Genomic DNA, 19,525 nt, shown 5'->3' on the forward strand with positions numbered 1-19,525 from the left:
TTTACTTTCCCTGGGGACACTGAAGAAACTGCTTATGTTTTAGATACACCTCATACAGGTATTTAGAAGGTAAATTTATTTCCCTGAGGACGCTGAAGAAACTGCATTGTGCATTTGGATTTTCACTGCAACCTGTCTGCTGTGGAATTTTCCATTTGTGACATCATGTCAGTGCTCAAAAAATTCCAATTTTGAAGCTTTTCACATTTCAAATTTTCAGATTAGGGATCCTCAATCTGTACAATGTTTTCAAAGTCCATACATGTTGTAACACATGTCAATATTTCTAACAAATATTCCATTGCGTTGATCCATCGTTTTGTTGATTCATTCATCGGTTAATGGACATTGGTAGTGGTTCCACTTTTTGACTGGTTCCACTTTTTGACTGTTATGAATATTGATGTTATGAATATGCATATGTGAGTATTTATGTGACCACATGTGAGTATGTGTGTGACCACAGGTGGGTATTTATGTGACCACATGTGAGTATGTGTGTGACCACATGTTTTCATTTCTCTTGGATATGTACCTAGGAAAAGCCTCAGGGGATCAAATAGCAACTCTGTGCTTAACATTGTGGGAAAATGTCGTCCTGTTTTTCAAAGTGGCAGCACCACCCTTTCAGACTCCTCAGCAACGCCTGAGAGCTTCAGTTTCTTCCCATCCTCCTCACGATGTCTGACTGTACATCCTTCTAGATGTAACGTGGAATCCCATTGGGATTTGGATTGACATTTTCCTAATGACTAATGACGTTAAGCGTTGTTTGTGCGCTTGTTATTTGTGTTTATTCTTGAGAAAGATATGTCCTAAACCTCTTACTAATTTGTAATTGGGTTGTTTGTCCAATTTACCTAATTACCAGATCACCAATTGCCGAATTAAGAAGTCCAATTTGCCTAAAAGTCAAAGAAATGTACCCCTATGCTTTCTTCTAATGTTTTACATGTTTAGCTCTAACACTTACGTCTCTGATGAATTTTATGTTTTTAGCATGAGTTAGGGACCCAGATTTACTATTTTGCATGTGGCTATCTAGTGGTTCTGGCACTATTTGCCAAAAATATTTCTCTTTCTCAGTAGAATTACCTTGGAACCCTTGTTAAAAATCAATTGGCCATACTGTAGAGAATCATTTCTGGACTCTCTATTCTATTCAACTATAAAGTTTCAAAATTAGAACAAGTGAATAATTTAATTTTGTTCTTCATTTTAAAGAATGCTTTAGTTATTTAGGTCCTTGCATTTCCATATGAATTTGATTATCAGCTTTTCCGTTTTTGTAAAAAATCCAGAAAAAAATGTATAGCATTTTCATTGAATCTGTAAATCAATTTGAGTAATATGCTTATCTAAATAATATTAAACCTTCCAATTAAAAAATACAGAATGCCTTTCTATTTACATAGGTCTTCTTAAATTTTTTCAACAAGGTTCTGTGGTTTTCATTGTACAAGTCCTACACGCCTTTTGTTAAATTTATTCCCAAATATTCTATTTTTAATGCTAATGTAAGTAGAAGTGTTGTTAACCTTTTATTTCCAGATTGTTCATTGCTAGTGTATAGAAATGCAACTAATTTATCACATTGATCTCAGCTGTACTTGTATGTCAGGCCTGTTCTTTATTGGATTCCTTAGGATTTTCTCTATACAAGTTCATGTCATCTACAAACACAAGTAGTTTTACTTCCTCCTTTCCAATATGATTGTCTTTCATTTCTTTCCCTTGCCTAACTGACCTGGGTAGAACCTCTAGTACAATGTTGAGCAGAAGTGACTAGGGCGGACATCCTTTTCTTGCTCGGATCTTCAGAGAAAGCATTCACTCTTTCATTGTTAAATACGGTGTAAGGTGAGTGTTTCTCAAAGATGCCCTTTGTCACGCCGAGAACATTCCCTTCATTACAAGTTGGTTGAGTATTTTTTTTTATCATGAAAAGGTGTTGGTTCTTGTCAAACATTTTTTTCTACATCTATCGGATGAGCATATAGTTTTTGTCATTTATTCTGTATGTATAATATGATACATTATAATGATTGATTTTTGAATTCTGAACATGTCTAGTATTCCTAGAATAAATGCCCTTTGGTTATGGTGTAAAAACCATTTTATATGGTGCTGGATTTGGTTGCTAGGATTTTGCTAAAGCTTTTGCATCTATTTTAAAAGGGATATTGCTTTGGTATTTTAAAATAATATTTTGTCTAGTTTTAATATCAGGGTGGTCTTAACTCATAGAATGAATTCTCTCCTACTTTATGAAAGAGTTCATAAAGGGGTGGGTATTAATTCTTTTTATATATAGTGTAAAATTCATAAAAGTCATCTGAGCCTGAGATTTTCTCTGTGACAAGTTTTTTTAAATTACTAGCTGGATCACATTATTTACTATATGTCTATTCAGATTTTTAAAATTTCTTTTTGAGTTAGTTTCAGTAGTTTCTATTTTTCTACAAATTCATCAGTTTTCTCTAAGTTACACAATATGTTGCTATAGAGTTGTTCACACTACTCCTTTACTGTCCTTTTTATTTCTGCAAGGTTGGTAGTCATGCCCTCTCTTTCATTACTCAATTTATTAAGTTGAACCTTATTTCCCTTTTTCTCATTATTTATTTGTGTGGATTAAATTTACCGTCTAGCGTCCTTTTGTTTCAGCCTGAAGGACTGTCTTTCTTATTATTATTATTCTTTGTCAGATAAATCTGCTATCAGTGAATTATCTGTTTTTATCTGAAAATGTCTTAAGTCTTCATTTTAAAAGTATTGTTTTTGCTGAATATAGATATCTTGGTTGGTCTTTGTTGTTATTTTGAGTATGCCCACCTGTTGTCTTCTGTCCTTCATGATTTGCAATGAGAGGTCAGCTCTCAACCTTGGTGAGAATCCCTTGTACAGGATGAATCAGTGTGTGTGTGTGTGTGTGTGTGTGTGTGTGTGTGTGTGTGCGTGTGTGTGTGCTGCTTCCAAGGTTCTTTCTACTTAGATATATACATGAATGATTTTCATTAAGTTTGATAAGTTTTCAACTATTTTAATAAATATTCTACCTGCTCCTTTTTCTCTCTCTTTTCCTTCTGAACATCCATTCTGCTTATTTTAGTGTGTGTAATAATCGTCCACAGGTCTTTGAGCCTTTGTACATTTTTCTTCTTATTTTTCTCTCTGTTCCTCAGACTGGATAATTTTCAATTGGGTTATCTCCCAGTGCTCTGATTCTTTCTTCTACTACTTCATATCAGCTATTGGGTCCCATCAGTGAAATGTGCATTATTTCTATTATTGTACTTTTCAGTTAGAGAGTTTCTATATTTTTAAATAATTTCTACCTCCTTATTGATATACTATCTTGGTTTACAAATTGTCATTATGCTTCCCTTGAATACTTTAGACATTGTTTTCTTGAATTCTGTAAATATAATAGCTATATAAAGTCTTCTTTCCATAAGTCCAAATCAGGGATCCTTAGAGACCGCTTGTATTGATTACTCTTTTCACTGTGTAGGACCATACTTTCCTTTTTATGACTCATAATTTTTTTATTGAAAACTGATGATTTTAGAAAATATAACTTGGAAACTTTGAAAATTAGATACCCTCTGCAAAATTTGTTGTGGCTGCTATTGTGTCTTTGTTGTTGCTGCTGCTGTTTGTTTAGTGACTTTCCAGGACTAATCCTGTATGGTCTAAATTCCCTGTGATGTGTGACAGCTAAGATCCTTTCTGGGTTAGTGTAAGAATGAGATAATAGTTTTTAAGAAATTTTATTGAACCAGTAAATATTCAGTGACTTTGCAGAGAGTCTCTGCAAAGTTATTGAACATGCGTTTGACACTCAGGCAATTTACACATACTGCTTGCACAGAGCCTCAGGGCCAACCAGAGGCAAAAGATTTCGCCTCGCCTTTGCTGCCCACATGCGTAGCAAGTTCCTGACCTGGTAGCTGGGATTTTAAGATGGTTACGTAAGCCACGTGGAAGTGTGTATGTCCTTCTTTTCCTCCTACACATTGTCCAACCTCTACTTTCCAAAGGTTTTACTACTACTTAGTTCTAAGCTGGTAAAGACAAAGAAGCAGATACTTTAAAAAGAAGAAAATGATAGGGATTTTGGTGGATTATGAAAATTGATCACTTAACATTTTAAAATACATAGAAGACTATCTGGAAACCTTTTAATATGTGCAGTTAGGTTAGCTTCTGTTTTTTAGCATTTTACACAGTGGCAGATAATTTCTTAACATAAAGATGTAAGAAATCAATCCTGGATGAAAACAAAGTAATATCTGTATTACTGTCTGTGTCACTAATACAATATGATTTGAGAGGGAGTGTCATTGTGGTTTTTAATGATGCTGAGCTCAAAAGATTAAATTGTCTCCTAAGCATATTAAATGAACGTTTAATAACTCCATATGGGCCTCTCTTCCAGGATTTCATTCAAAGTTTTCTAAAGTTTAAACATATGTATATATCCTCTCTCTCTCTCTCTCTCTATATATATATATATATACACACACACACATATATTTAAAGTAAAACAAAATAAGCTAATATACATATAATAATATGTATATTATTATTATAAATAATAAAATAATAAATCTAACTTGATTTCAACCTTAAAGTATTCATAACTCTCTTTGCCCTTAAATACCAATATGTCTTGAATACTGCCTAGGGATAAAGAAGGGGCCACTTACTTAGGTCCCAAGTGAAATTGTCAAGGATTATGTTTAGCCACAAAAGCCATTAGGAAAATGGCACTGAAGCTCTATGACAGCAGGCACAGAGAACTACTAGATTATCTGAGCTTCAGATTCCAATCTCATGTCCACTCAGTTTGCAAGCTGCTTCTGTAACCATGATTTCCCTCTCCCCAGTCTCCTGTGAGTGATGGCTGCTGGATGGCCTGTCGGCTGCTGGCTCACAGCTCCCAGCCTGCCGCTTCGAGGGCCTGTGGGCTCCATTGCCAGTGGTTCTCGTCTAGGAGAGGTACCATTTCCCACTGCAAAATTCTCCATGTACGTTCAACATGCTCCCTTCCTTACAGCAGTTTTAATCTGTCACAGACTTGCTCAAGAACATTCAACAACCTTCCGTGCCCTGCTTCACCCACCCAGACTCTCATGGCGTCCAAGGACTCCACTGCCTGAGTGGACCTCATTTCCTAACCAGGATGCTTGCTGCTCCCACTCCTCACCCAAGGCAGATAAACTCATCCACCCTGTTCTTCTCCCTACTGACCTTCGTACGATTCTTTCCGTGTGGCCCAGTTTAAATCCGTTCCCTCCTCGTGACTCTATAAATACTGTTTTCGTTATCATTGTCATTGCTGTTGACATTGGTTTACAGTTTAATTGCTCCATAATGAATATGGTGACCATACTATTTATTGTCCAAGCCGGGATACTTTTGTGAGTGAGGGGGTTTCTACTAATGAAATACCTGGGTAAGAGGCATAGGCCGGACATTTTAGGCTGAGACTGCTCAGAGCAAGCCAGGCCGCACAGGCACTGTATTTTAGTACATTTTAAAATAGCATTTTAACAATATTTATTGAAATTTTACAAGTTAGATGATTATTGACCAAATTAAAATTCTACTTTGGACTCAGATTTAATTGCCAAGAAAAGAAAAAGCAGCTACAATCTTAACAACTTAGAGAAACGCCAACTCGACTTTAAAATAGCGACTTTCCTGCCAGAGATTTTCCCGTTTTGCTTATCATGCTAAGCTGCCTTTTAAAGAGCTAAAATAAACTTAATAGATCAGCAATTTCTGTGTTAATTTGAACATGGTTGGTGTTTATTATCATTATCCATAAACTAAGACAGTCTCAGTGGAAAAGCCATGTAATTTTTATCCTCATCTCATAAAATCTGGCTGTCCACAGTTCTTCAAAGTTCACTGTATAACCAGACATGGATTAACCAGACATTTATATAAATTTACCAAGTTTTAAAGATTAATTCAAGTAATCTAAACTAATCCAATCTATTTGACGTAAGTTTATTAAACACTGACAGAAATCTCGCCATAAATAGTCTGACGACATTAAGCCATTGTTACTCAGGGCAGTAAAAAAATAAACCAATTTGTTAGAAATCAGGCAGAAGATACCTCTAGAGCTCAGTCCTCCCAGACCAGGTTCCCCTCACCCAGAGGATGCAGGAAGGAGGAGGAAAGATGAGGTGCCTGCAGGTGCAGAGGGGACACCAAGGGACAGCGAGCTGCCCAGCCAAGGAGGGAGCCTCTCCTCCTTCCAGGAGAACAAACAGGAGACTCTCGGCTCTGAGAGAAGAGACTGGGTTGTGGTGCCAGTGGCATTTCTAATAAAAACAGCAACATCAATAATCATGGGGTGTAACGTTTAGTGAGCACTTAATATATAACAGCAACACTACATCTTCGGGCTCATCCCTAATTGTCATCTGAAATGCTGATATCTCGCCGCAGTGCCTGGAGACCTCCTAGATCCACAGCGACGTTAAGTCAGGTGGAAAAGAGTGACTGGGAACAGAGTGGGACACCTGTTTACACATCAGTTCAACAGGGCACGGGATCACATGTCCTCAGGCTTATTAGTCCCTACTCAGCAGGGATGCATTTTATAGAAATTACGACTCGATAAAAGGCCAGTTTGAGATGTTTTATAAATAGCCTGGGAGTTCCTTTCGCTGTTACTTAAGCCCTGCGTGGTGTCTTCATTTCTGTGATGTGTGCAGTTCTCACTGGCTTTCATGTTCCAACATAGAACAGTTTTCCCTGTTGTGGCAGAAATGGTCAGGAGGGAGACATTATTAATTCTTCATGAAAGAATGGGAGGTTTTTTTTTTTAATGTTCAGCTTTTAAAAACCAGTGCTTTGTGATCCTCTGGCACATCACACACGTTTTCGGGTGTCCCCAGAGAAGCATTTTCTCAGAACCTCCTTATGCAGATTTGTTTTCACTGAATGCAGCAGAGCAGGACAGCACTCCTTCTTCTTCCCAATGCATTTTGGCTTCTTTACACCAGAGCCGGGCTGAGTCCTGAGCCTCCGAGCATATGCCCCCTCTTCTCACAAAGCAGCCTCTGTCTTCGTTCCAAGGTAGATGCACTGTGATGACACCACAGTCTATGAAATCCATCCAGCGTCTGTGTATCACTGCACTGCCTTGGAGTTTATGAATCCCAGCGCTGGCCTGTCTCTACCTCCGGGGTGGAAGAAATTAGGAAACAGAAAAGAGAACTGCAATGGCAATGACTACAGGAGCCTACCAGCAAGTCCCTTCCCAAAGTCACAGTCATCTACAAACGAGTCAAAGTAAAAGCCGTCTTTATCATTGAATAACATTGAATAACACTTTGGAAACACCAGATTCCCAAGGTGGGTCTTAGGGACTGATTTGCATATCTGCTCCTGAGCTTGCTGGGGGAGCTGCAGGAGGAGTGAAGGAGAAAGTAACTCCAGGTTCTTCAGAGCCCCAGGCTTGCACACTGAGCTGAAGGTCATAGGCTCTGTCATGCAACACGCAAGATGCAGAACCATAGGGGCAGGAGAGGAGCCCACGCTGAGGAGTACCTGGGTCCTTCAAGCAGGGTGAAGGGAGCTGAGGGGGACTCAGCCGGGGATTCTGCACACCTCCTTCTCTACGACTCCACAGGGACCGTAAAATAGGCTTCTTCCAAGAGTCACGCGCTGAAGACAGGACATTGTGGCTGCTGAAACCCTGCTCGGGAGGGATGCTGATGGTGACTTGGGCACTTGTCTAGGCTCAGTGAGATGCCAGGGCCCAAGACCAGCACATTCACACTTCACCGTATTCCCATGTCCACCAACACCCACGCTTTCTCGCTTCTTCCCAGTGCAAAGGAGATAGTGTGTAGGAACCATAGCCCACAGGCCACACATGACAACAGGACCTACAATGACAGATCTTGTTGTCACAGGTACTCAGAACCCGTCAGCAATAACCTCTTTCCAGAAATAGCACTTAGGGGCCCTGAGGTATAAGGCTCACCTGACTCTGCCTTCCCACCTGCCCCCGCCATCCCCACCCCTCCCTCCTGCAGCGGGGTGCTCTCCTCCTGAGGGCCTGCGTCCCTGAGGCACAAAGGCCACACGTCGATTTTCAGAGAAAGATTTTTGATTTTATTGACTAGCCTTGTCAGCCTAAAGGGAAGAAATTAATATAAGTGGAGAGTTTTTGGGGGCCAACTTGAGGATTACAACCCGGAGCACAGATTCAAGTTGCCCTGAACGTCCACCCAAACAGCAGCAGTTACAAGTGGGTTTCTGAAGGCAACGAAGGGGGACAAGGAGTGGCTGATACAAGCGGCTTTGTCAGGAATGCTCACTGGCTTACAGAAAATACGTTTATTAGTGATTAGCCACACACTGTTATGTAGGGTGTGGGTTATGTGCAGTGTGGCTTCTTAGGTTACTTTATAGGCATTCGTAGTAGCAGCATTTTCCAGAGATGAACTCATACCTCAAGAGGGAACTGGGACGTGATTACAGTCTTGTTTTAACATCTCTCTGGGCCTGATCATTAGAAGGACGTGCATTCCTCAGAGTTCTTTGCTTAGCTTCTCTGTCCCTCACTGTCCCAGCCACAGCCCCCTTCCGTCTTCTAACCATTCATTACTCAGCACTCATGCCACGCTGGACAGTGCAACAGGTGCTGCAGATGAGGGGGAACACGGTGGACGTGGTCGCTCTTGCGCTATGTGTGGTCTAGAGATAAACGTGCACAAGACATATGCAAACAAAGCAATTACACATGTGATGAAAGCAATTAAGGAGTAAGCCGAGTGCTGAGATGGACAGCAACAGGGGCAGGGATCTCTGCTTCAGACAGAGTGGTCAGGGGAGGTCCCTCGGAGTGGCTGAGATTTCATCTGGGACCAGAAAGATGGAAAACAACCCGTCATAGAAAATGTGTGTTGCCTTCGTGTGTGGCAGGTGCGGTGGGATGGACAGTTTCCAACAGGGAAGGGTTTGGCTCAGAAGAGTATGTCCAATGAGTAGAATAAACAGGTACAGGATGAATTTGGGAATCAGGCAGGGACCATACTATGGTAGCCATGGGAGTTCAGGAAGAAAGTTTATTTTATACTCTAGGTATAAACATAAAATAAAACAAAATGAGAGTTTTAATCAGAAGAGAAACATGATTAGGATAAATATCTGCTGAATGAATGAAGAAATGACTGAGTGAATGGGTTCATTTCCTTCCAACCCAACAGCTTTAGATACAGTCTGTGCCCCCTGAGTCCCTTCGCTCTTCCATTCCTCCTTCTCATATACTGCTGTCTTCTCATCACCCCTCAGGCAATGTGAAACCCAACCTCTCTCCTTTACTACTCTCTTTTTCTCACAGTCCCACCTCACGGGGAGAGGAGAGCCACATGTCAACGTAGAGTACCCCTTGAATTATTTGAAGACACACAGAATTGCTTGCAGACATTTGCATTAGATAAAAATGTTATCTTGCAATTTGTTCACCCAAAGCTGCTAGTTCTCCTTCCCCGCCATGGAAATTCATACCCTGGAAGCTGCTACTTCTCCTTCCCCACCATGGGAATGCATCCATTGGGAGCTGCTAGTTTGCCCTCCCCGCCACGGGAATGCATCCATTGGGAGCTGCTAGTTCTCCCTCCCCGCCACGGGAATGCATCCATTGGGAGCTGCTGGTTCGCCCTCCCCGCCATGGAAATGCATCCATTGCGAGCTGCTGGTTCGCCCTCCCCGCCATGGAAATGCATCCATTGGGAGCTGCCAGTTCGCCCTCCCCACCACGGGAATGCATCCATTGGGATGGAAGCTCCATGGGGGCAGGACGTGTGTATTCTCTATTTTACTTCTGTGCACTTACATGTTACCCAGTCCTGCAACCTCAGCAGCAGTGCCAAATCTGCCATTCCATGCCTGCTGGCAAAGGCGCTTACAGCCTCCGGCAATCTCCTAACACTTCTCTGAGGGAAAGAGGAACAGACTTAATACTAGTAGCTGCTTTTATTGGTGAGTAAAATTGAGGACTGCTAGTGGATTTTATAAGTACCAAATTTCCCTAGAAAAGCATTGAGGAGGCCTAAAGCAATGGGACTTTAGTCCCTAAATTTGGAAACCTTCCCTCGCCAGGAGGGTAAAGTTTTGATTTATCCAGAACATTTATTATGGTTTTAGAGGATTTCTTAACCCATGTTTGTTTCACAAGATTGGCATGGAAATCTCATCTGCTCTTAGCTTTTCTGCATTTTTAAAGCATCAAAGGTCTAACCTTGTCTTTCCACAGCCCACGAGAAAGACTTGTGGCTTCTGTCTCAAGCGGTTCCTCACACAGAGCATATTTTGCATAAGTTAAATCGTTAATGGCTTCTCAAGGGCTGTATAATGTTTTGCATTTGTTTTTCTTCTCTCTCTTTTTCTTTTAATCTCCTTTAGGTGATTCATCAAGCATGCTTCTTGAACCAGCTGTGAGAGATTAAGAAATGTCATTTGCATTCATGGGAAGAATTTTCAGGCAAGAAACAATCTGCCTGTTGAATACATTCATGTGAATAGAACAAATGTTTTAAAGCTGAACAAAAAGAAAGCAAGGGGCACATGGGAGAGAGAACTACCTCTCAGTAAGAACCACGCAGAACTTTGATCATAACTTCAAATAAAACTAGATCTCACCAGGTGTGACAAGCCCTGGATCCAGAACATCTGCAGCTGGAATTTGAGTTCAGACTCGGTCTCACGACGTTCGCTTGCTTTCTCCTTCAATTCAGTTGCCCTCACTAAGGCAGGCCCTGCTCTCAAACCTCCACCTTAAGAAGTGAGGCCCCAGAGTGGCAGAGAAAGGCGGGAGAGAGGGAAGCGAACCGCACCGCACCGCACCTGAGTTAGAAGGTGTGGGTCTGTGTTCAGCTGGGACATTAGACAAATATAATTGCTATTAATAATATTAAAACTCAAGGCACGATTTCGGCAATGACAATCCACACTCACTGAGTGCTTTATACATGTCAGGTACTATACTAGTGTTGAAAGAAAAGCTTTAACAATTAAATTTAAAAGTTTATTTGAGCAAAGGGTAATTCATGAAGCAGGTAGCACTCTAAACCAAAAAGGGCACAGAGCACTCTGCTCTGCCTGTGATGGGACATGAGCTTTTACAGGCAGAACACAGACGGACAGAAGTGGCAGCTGCGTTGGTTTCAGCTGGGCCTTATTTGCACATGGTCTGATCGCCTGGCTGCCTGGGATAGACTGAGACCTGGTTATCTATTACAAAACTGTATACTCCCACGGTGGGTTCCAGTGTGTTCACATACTAAGGTGGGTTATATGTTCTTACTTGGGAACTCGAAGTATGGAGACAGCCTCAGGCCAAACTTAATTGAACACAAGGTATTCTAGAAGCATGAACTAACATATTTCCAATAGCTCTTTGTATTTTTTTTAACAAACCTGAGGCTTAAAAAGGGTGATTTTCCCACAGTCATTTTGGTAAGTATGATACTTTGATGAACCAATTAGACTTTTCTGGACTTCAGTTATTTGTTTTTAATCTGAAAAATGAAGGGATGGAATAGGAGCATGCTACAATTCTTTATAACGCCACGATTATTTGATTGGACAAATTCTCTTAGCCATGCAAGATGTGTTGTCTCTCTGTCATTTGAGTTTTGACAAACTGGTTCTGCTGCCCCATTCTTCTGAGTGTCTTTCACTTGGACAAGAGAGAGAAAAGGAAAGCATAGCCGTTGTGATGTAATGGAAACTACTTCAAACTACGACTTCCGGTAGCATGGCGTCTGGCGCAAAGAAAGCCTTCCGTGTGGGTGCTTCATGTCAGTCACTGTAATCAGCTTGCTCACGCCTAATTCTCCACCCAGTTCTTAATTTATTCATTTTCTAGAGACATAGGTCTAAGTGATCTTTCAAGTGGCTATACAGTCTAACATTCATATCCAAGACAACTAAAATGCCAAGTTATGAAATACCAAATTCATACAAATCAGGCTCAAACGAGGAAAAATGTTAATAATTTGTCTGTATTTCCTTTCTAGTGCCTCAACCACACATGGCTATTTTTGCTCTCAAAGCCTAATATTAAGGAAAATTATAGAAAGGAATATGCAGTTTGACACATTTTACTGATCAAGAACAATTTTCTTAATGATCTTTGAAATCCACTTGAAAGCCAATATAGATGAGAGATTACAAATGTGGGAATGAAGGGGGGGTCCTGTTCATTCTCAGCGTTCAGGGGGCGGTAGGACATCCTGATCCGCCTTCTAATCACAGGCGACTGGAAGAAAACGCCAGCTCACAAAGGAAAGAAAACCTAAATAATAGCTTATTTATACAGTAATTAGATGATAGATAGATAGACAGACAGACAGACAGACAGACAGATAGATGAGGGACAGAGCGGGAGAGAGAGAGGTGAGGAAAACTCTTTAAAATATCACCATGGTAAATAGAATATCAGAGGTTCTTCATTTGTTTGTTTCACTTTTGGAAGTACTTATATGTCAAGCAGGACTAGATGGTGACGCAAATCCCACCAAACACTAAAAGGAAGAGTCTATTTTATTGAAATTGAGAAAAACGCATACCCTCAAAGACTGAAGGCTGATCTTTGATTTGCTGGAAGCTTGCCTGGCAGTTGAAGATCTCCGTTCTGCAGCTTTGGATTACACCGATGATTAACCCTTTGTTTTCCAGAGTTTAGAGTTGAGATGGGGTTTCCTCAGAGCCCCGTTCATATCCTGCTGACCTGGACTTTCTCTCATTACTCTGTGCCCTCTACCTGTCCCTCCCACCCTCACTTTTCTGCTCGGGTGAAAGTAATCTGTTGAAATCCTTAGCAACCATTTACTTGATATGGTAAAAATCCAGTTGAAAGGTGCAAATAATTCAAGACTCGTATATATTTCTTAACTAGAAACTAATTTTTAGGTATCCTAGAAGGGTTTTTAATTGTTCCCAGGTATTTTAATAAACGCTTAAAATTTCAGTTCAGTGACATATTTTTAGTTGAAAATAATTTCAAATTTAAATAAATATTACAAGAATAAGAATAATACAAAGAACTCCCAAACACCTTTAATAAGATTTACTTTATGTTAACATTATACCCCATTTGTTTTCTCAATCTGTGCTCTGTCCCTACCTTTGTATCTCTGTCTCTCTCATATATATGTGTGTGTGTGTATGTATATATGTGTATATATGTATGTGTATATATGTGTGTGTATATATATCATTTGCAGTTAAGTTTCATAACATTGTAACATTCGTTATGACCTTTACTCTTCAGTTTATATTTCATAATATTTATATTTTTACATAAATCATATAATTTGACATTTTAGTAAGTTGATGCATTTATTTTTATTCTGTATAGTTATATCTTTATGTTTTACCAACTCTTCCATTCACTCACTTTACTATGTTTTAAATTGACTCAATAATACACCTCATAGCACTTTTTTTCCTTCCACTGAGGATCCGTTCTAGGATAGGGAATTGCAATTACTTATCATGTCTCTTTAGTTTCTTTTCATTTGGAAAAATAATAATCTCTATATCCTTTGTCTTTGAGAACATTAACATTTTCTAAAAATACAGCCCCAGTTATTTATAAACATAATGTTTCTCATTTGGGTGTTGTCTGATGTTTATTCATGATTAGATTTCGGTGATGCATTCTCGGCTGGAATACAACGAGGTATATTTTGTTCTTCTCAAAACAAAGTATCACATCTGGGGTGTCCATATGCCCACAGTGGTGATCATAATTTTGATTACCTTAGCAAGTTGTTGTCTGGTTTCTGCATTATAAAAGTTATTCTTTTTTCTTTGCTACTAATAAGCAGTCTGTGGGTAGACAAGCACTTTAAGGGCATGAAACGCATTATTCGTCAGCAAAATATTCCCACTAGATTTATTATCAAAGATAATTCTAGCCTGATCCAGTCTTTACTCTGATGACTACAAAATGAAATTTTTTTTCTAACTTTATTACTTCTTACACGTTTACCAGTCATCATGTAGCATTCTATTACTAGCAGGAACTTCCGTTCCTGTTTGTTTATCACTTTATATCTGTATGAGCTCCTGAATTCTCATTCTTTCCATGGTTTATAATTCATTACTGTTCTTATTTTGGTCTTCAGATGGTCCCAGATTCGGGTCACTGGAGCCCCCTTCAGATAGTACCTTGCAATATGCCTCCACCATTTTTTTAAGCACTATCTTACTTTTTGGCATAACAAGGTGATTTAGACTCACCTTGAATCTACCATGCCCGAGTCATAAAAACAACAGGTTTTCCAAGGACCCCTAGTTCTCTTTATGGAAATGATATTAGAGCACAAACCCCGGCCTCTTGGTGGTACTGAGGCATCTTTCCTTCTAGCTTCTTTTAGCAAACAGAGCTAGGAAACACGAAAATCGACACAGCCATATACACAGATACACATAGCTTTATGTGAGCACATGGTAAGGACCTATTCAGAGTCCCAGGGTTTGGGATTATTTTAAACTGAAGACATTTGCGATTCAACAGATACAGAAAGAAGGCTTTTTGGAGCTTTCCTTGTTTGACTAAAAGCAGAAACTTTGGGGAAGTGAGATTGCGTAACTGTGGGAGGTTTTTGCTCCCCGGAAGGAGACCCAGAGTGAACTGATGGTAAACTCCTCTATGGGGAAGTTTGATGGCCATGAAGAAGGTGGGAAGACCACATGCACTTCCATAAACAAACATTATCACAAACTGTCTCACCTCCTGTCTGTTCCTCTAGAAATCCCTTTGTCTTCCTTGAAAAAACTCACTCGTTCTTTCCACAGAGGCCCTTGCTTACCTCTCTCTTTGTCTAAGTTCTGTTATAAATCTCTATATGTCTAGCTACTTTTGGTGAGCTCCTACATGTCTGTGAATAAACTTGTTTTTCCTGTTCATCTGACTTTTATCTGTCTAATTTGCAGGCTCCCAGATACTGAACCTAAGAGGGGAGGGAAAAACCTTTTGCTCCCTGAAAACATATATATTGGTATGCACATACATTTACATGTTTTTGGAAATTATGAGTTTGCAGTGATATCTCCAATTCTAATACATTCCACAGGCTCTCACTTCTCTTCCCCAATTTCATATCTTTGTGTAACTTCTTACAGAAGATAACCCTGACTTGCATAACATTCCCCAAGTTTTTAAAATCTCAGTAGCGTTTGGGGTAGAAGTGATTTTGGGTTACACGGATGAGTTGTATAGTAGTAAAGTCAGAAATTTTAGTGTGTCCATCCCTGAGAAGTGTACACTGCACCCAATATATTTTATCTTTCATCCCCACTCCCAACCTTCCCCTTCGGAGTCTTCGTAGTCTTGTGATATCACTCTGTATGCCTTTGCATATCTATTGCCTAGCTCCCACTTACAAAGGGAGAACATGTGGTATTTGGTTTTCCACTCCTGGGTTACTTCACTTAGAATTATACCCTCCAGCTTCCTCTGAGTTGCTGCAAAAGACATTATTTGCTTCTTTTTTAAGGCTGAGTAGCATTCCATGATGTGTACATACTACATTTTCTTTATCCACTCATTGCTCAATGGGCACTTAGATTGGTTCCATGTCTTTGCAATTGTGAATTGTGCGGCAATAAATGTACACATGCAGGGGAATTTTTGACATAATGATTTCTTTATCTTTCGGTGGAAACTCAGTAGTAGAAATGCTAGATAGAATGGCAGATTCACTTTTGGTTCTTTTTTTTTTTTTTTTTCTTTTTCTTTTTTTTTTTTGAGACAGAGTCACTCTGTCCCCCAGGCTGGAGTGCAGTGGTGCAATCTCAGCTCACTGCAAACTCCGCCTCCCGGGTTCCCACCATTCTCCTGCCTCAGCCTCCCGAGTAGCTGGGACTACAGGCGCCGCCACCTCGCCCGGCTAGTTTTTTGTATTTTTAGTAGAGACGGGGTTTCACCATGTTAGCCAGGATGGTCTCGATCTCCTGACCTCGTGATCCGCCCGCCTCGGCCTCCCAAAGTGCTGGGATTACAGGCGTGAGCCCCCGCGCCCGGCCCACTTTTAGTTCTTTAAGAAACCTGTGTACTGTTTTCAACAGAGTTTATACTAATTTACATTTCCACCAGTGGTATACCAGAATTCCATTTTCACCACATCCACACCATCTGTTGTTTTTGACTTTTTAATAGTGGCTATTCTTGCAGGAGTAATGTAGTGTCTCACTGGGGTTTTAATTTACATTTCCCTGACGATTTTGTAATATTGAGCATTTTTTTTCACATTTGCTGACCATTTGTGTATCTTCTTTTGAGAATTGTCTGTTCATGTCATTTGTTCATTTTTGATAGGATTATTTATTTTTTCTTGCTGATTTGTTTAAGTTTCTTGTATATACTGGATATTTGTCCTTTGCTGAACACATAGTTTGCAAATATTTTTCCCATTCTATGGGCTATCTGTTTACTCTGATGATTATTTCTCTTGCTGTACAGAAGCTTTTTAGTTTAATGAGGTTCCATTCACTTATGATTTTTATATTCCATCTGCTTTTGGAATCTTAGTCATGAATTCTTTGCTTAGGTTAATGACGAGAAGAGTTTTTCCTAGGTTATTTTGTATAATTTTTATGGTTTCAGATCTTAGATTTAAATATTTGACCCATCTTGAGTTAATTTGTGTATAAGGTGTGAAATAGGGATTCATTTTCATTCTTCTACATATGACTAGCCAGTTTTCCCAGTGCCACTTATTGACTAGAATGTCCTTTCCCCAATTTATGTTTTTGTATGTTTTGTGAATCAGTTGGTTGTAAGTATTTGGCTTCATTTCTGGGTCCTCTATTGTGTTACATGTGCCTACTTTTATACCAGTACCACACTGTTTTGGCAACTATAGCCTTGTAGTGTAATTTGAAGTCTGGTAATGTGATGCTTCCAGATTTGTTATTCTCATTAAGATTGCTTTGGATATTCAGGCTGTTTTTGATTCCGTGTGAATTTTAGGATTGTTTTTTCTAACTCTGGAAGAAATGATGTTGGCATTTTGATGGGAATTGCACTGAATCTGTAGATCACTTTGGGCAGTATGGTCATTTTCATAACATTGATTCTACCTATCCATGAGCATGGGATGTATTTCTATTTGTTTGTATCACCTATGATTTCTTGTAGAAGTGTTTTGTAGTTCTTCTTTTGTAGATCCTTCACCTTCTTTGTTAAGTATATTCCTAGGTATGTTATTATTATTTTTTTGCAGCTGTTGTAAAGGGTATTGAGTTCTTAATTTCATTCTCAGCTTGGTCATTCTTGGTGTATAGCAAGCAGTACTACTGATTTTTATACATTGAATTGCTAACCTGAGACTTTGCTGAATTCACTTATCAAATCTAATAGTCTTTGGAGGAGTCTTTATGGTTTTCTAGGCATATAATCATATCATCAGTGAACAATGATAGTTTGAATTCCTCTTTTCCAATGTGGATGCCAATTATTTCTTTCTCTTGCCTGATCACTCTGGCAAGGACTTCCGGTACTACATTGAATAGAAGTGATGAAAATGGGTATCCTTGTCTTGTTCCAGTTTGCAGGGGTAATGCTTTAAACTTTTCTCCATTCAGTATAATGTTGGCTATGGGTTTGTCATATATGACTTTTTTTATTTTGAGATAAGTCCCTTCTATGCCTAGTTTGTTGAGTGTTTTATGATAAAAGAATGCTGGATTCTATTGAGTGCTTTTTCTGCATCTATTTAAATGATCATTTTTTGTTTTAAATTCTGCTCATATGATGTATCATATTTATTGACTTGTGTATGTTAAATGACCCTTGCCTTCCTGAGCTAAAACCCATTTGATTGTGGTGTATTATCCTTTTTATGTGCTGTTGGATTCAGTTAGCTACTATTTTGTTGAGAATTTTTCATCTATTTTCATCAAGAATATTGGTCTGTAGTTTTCTTTTAAATATCCTTTCTTGGTTTTGGTATCAGGGGGATATGGCTTCATACAATGATTTAGGGAGGATTCCCTCTTTCTCAGTCTTTTGGAATAGTTAGAGAAAGATTGGCAGCAATTCTTCTCTGAATGTCTGGTAGAATTCAGCTGTGAATCCATTTGATATGTTTTGGCTGTGTTCCCACCCAAATCTCATTTTGAATGGTAGTTCCCATAATCCCCATATGTCATGGGAGGGACTCGGTGGGAGGTAGTTTAATCATGGGGGCAGTTACCCTCATGCTGTTCTCATGATAGTGAGTTCTCATGAGATCTGATGGTTTTATAAGAGGCTTTTCCCTGTTTTGCTCAGCACTTTCTCTTGCTGCTACCATATGAAGAAGGACATGTTTGTTTCCCCTTCCACCGTGATTGGAAGTCTCCTGAGGCCTCCCCAGCCATGATGAACTGTGAGTCAATTAAACCTTTTCCCTTTATAAATTATCCAGTCTCAGGTATGTCTTTATTAGCAGTGTGAAAGTGGACTAATACAGTAAATTGGTACCAGGTAATGGGATGCTGCTGTAAAGACACCTGAAAATGTAGAAACAACTTTGGAACTGGGTAACAGACAGAGGTTGGAAATGTTTGGAGGGCTCAGAAAAAAATGATAAGAAAATGTGGGAAAGTTTGGAACTTCCTAGAGGCTTGGAGAACTCAGAAGACAAGAAGATGAGGGAAAGTTTGGAACGTCCTAGAGACGTGTAGAACGGCTTTGACCAAAATGCTGTTGGTGATATGAACAATAAAGTCCAGGCTGAGGTGGTCTCAGATGGGGATGAGGAACTTGTTGGGAACTGGAGTAAAGATCACTCTTGCTATGCAAAGAGACTGGTAGCATTTTGCCCCTGCCCTAGAGATCTGTGGAACTTTGAACTTGAGATAGATAATTTAGGGTATCTGGCAGAAGAAATTTCTAAGTGGCAACGTGTTCAAGAGGAAGCAAAGCATAAAAGTTTGAAATATTTGCAGCCTGATGATGGAGTAGAAAAGAAAAACACGTTTTCTTGGGAGAGATTCAAGTCAGCAGCAGACATTTGCAGAAGTAATGAGGATCCATATGTTAATCACCAAGACAATGAGGAAAATATCTCCAGGTCATGTCGGAGACCTTTGCAGCATCACCTCCCATTACAGGACTGGAGGCCAAGGAAGAAAAAATTCTTTCCTGGGCTGGGCCCAGGGCCCTCCTGCCATGTACAACCTAAGGACTTGGTGCCCCGAGTCCCAGCTGCTCCAGCCATGGCTCAAAGTGGCTGAGGTAGAGCTCAGGCCATGGCTTCAGAGGGTGCGAACCCATGCCTTGTCAGCTTCCACAGGGTGTTGAGCCTGAAGATGCACAGAAGAAGTGAGGTTTGGAAACCTCCGCCTAGATTTCAGAGGATGTATGGAAACACCTGAATGTCCAAGAAGAATTTTGCTGTAGGGGCAGGGCCCTCATGGAGAACCTCTGCTAGGGCAGTGCAGAAAGGAGAAATGAGGTGTTGGAGCCCCCACACCAAGTCCCCACCGAGGC

The sequence above is a fragment of the Macaca mulatta genome, chromosome 5, assembly GCF_049350105.2.
Source record: "Macaca mulatta isolate MMU2019108-1 chromosome 5, T2T-MMU8v2.0, whole genome shotgun sequence".
Classification (NCBI taxonomy): domain Eukaryota; kingdom Metazoa; phylum Chordata; class Mammalia; order Primates; family Cercopithecidae; genus Macaca; species Macaca mulatta.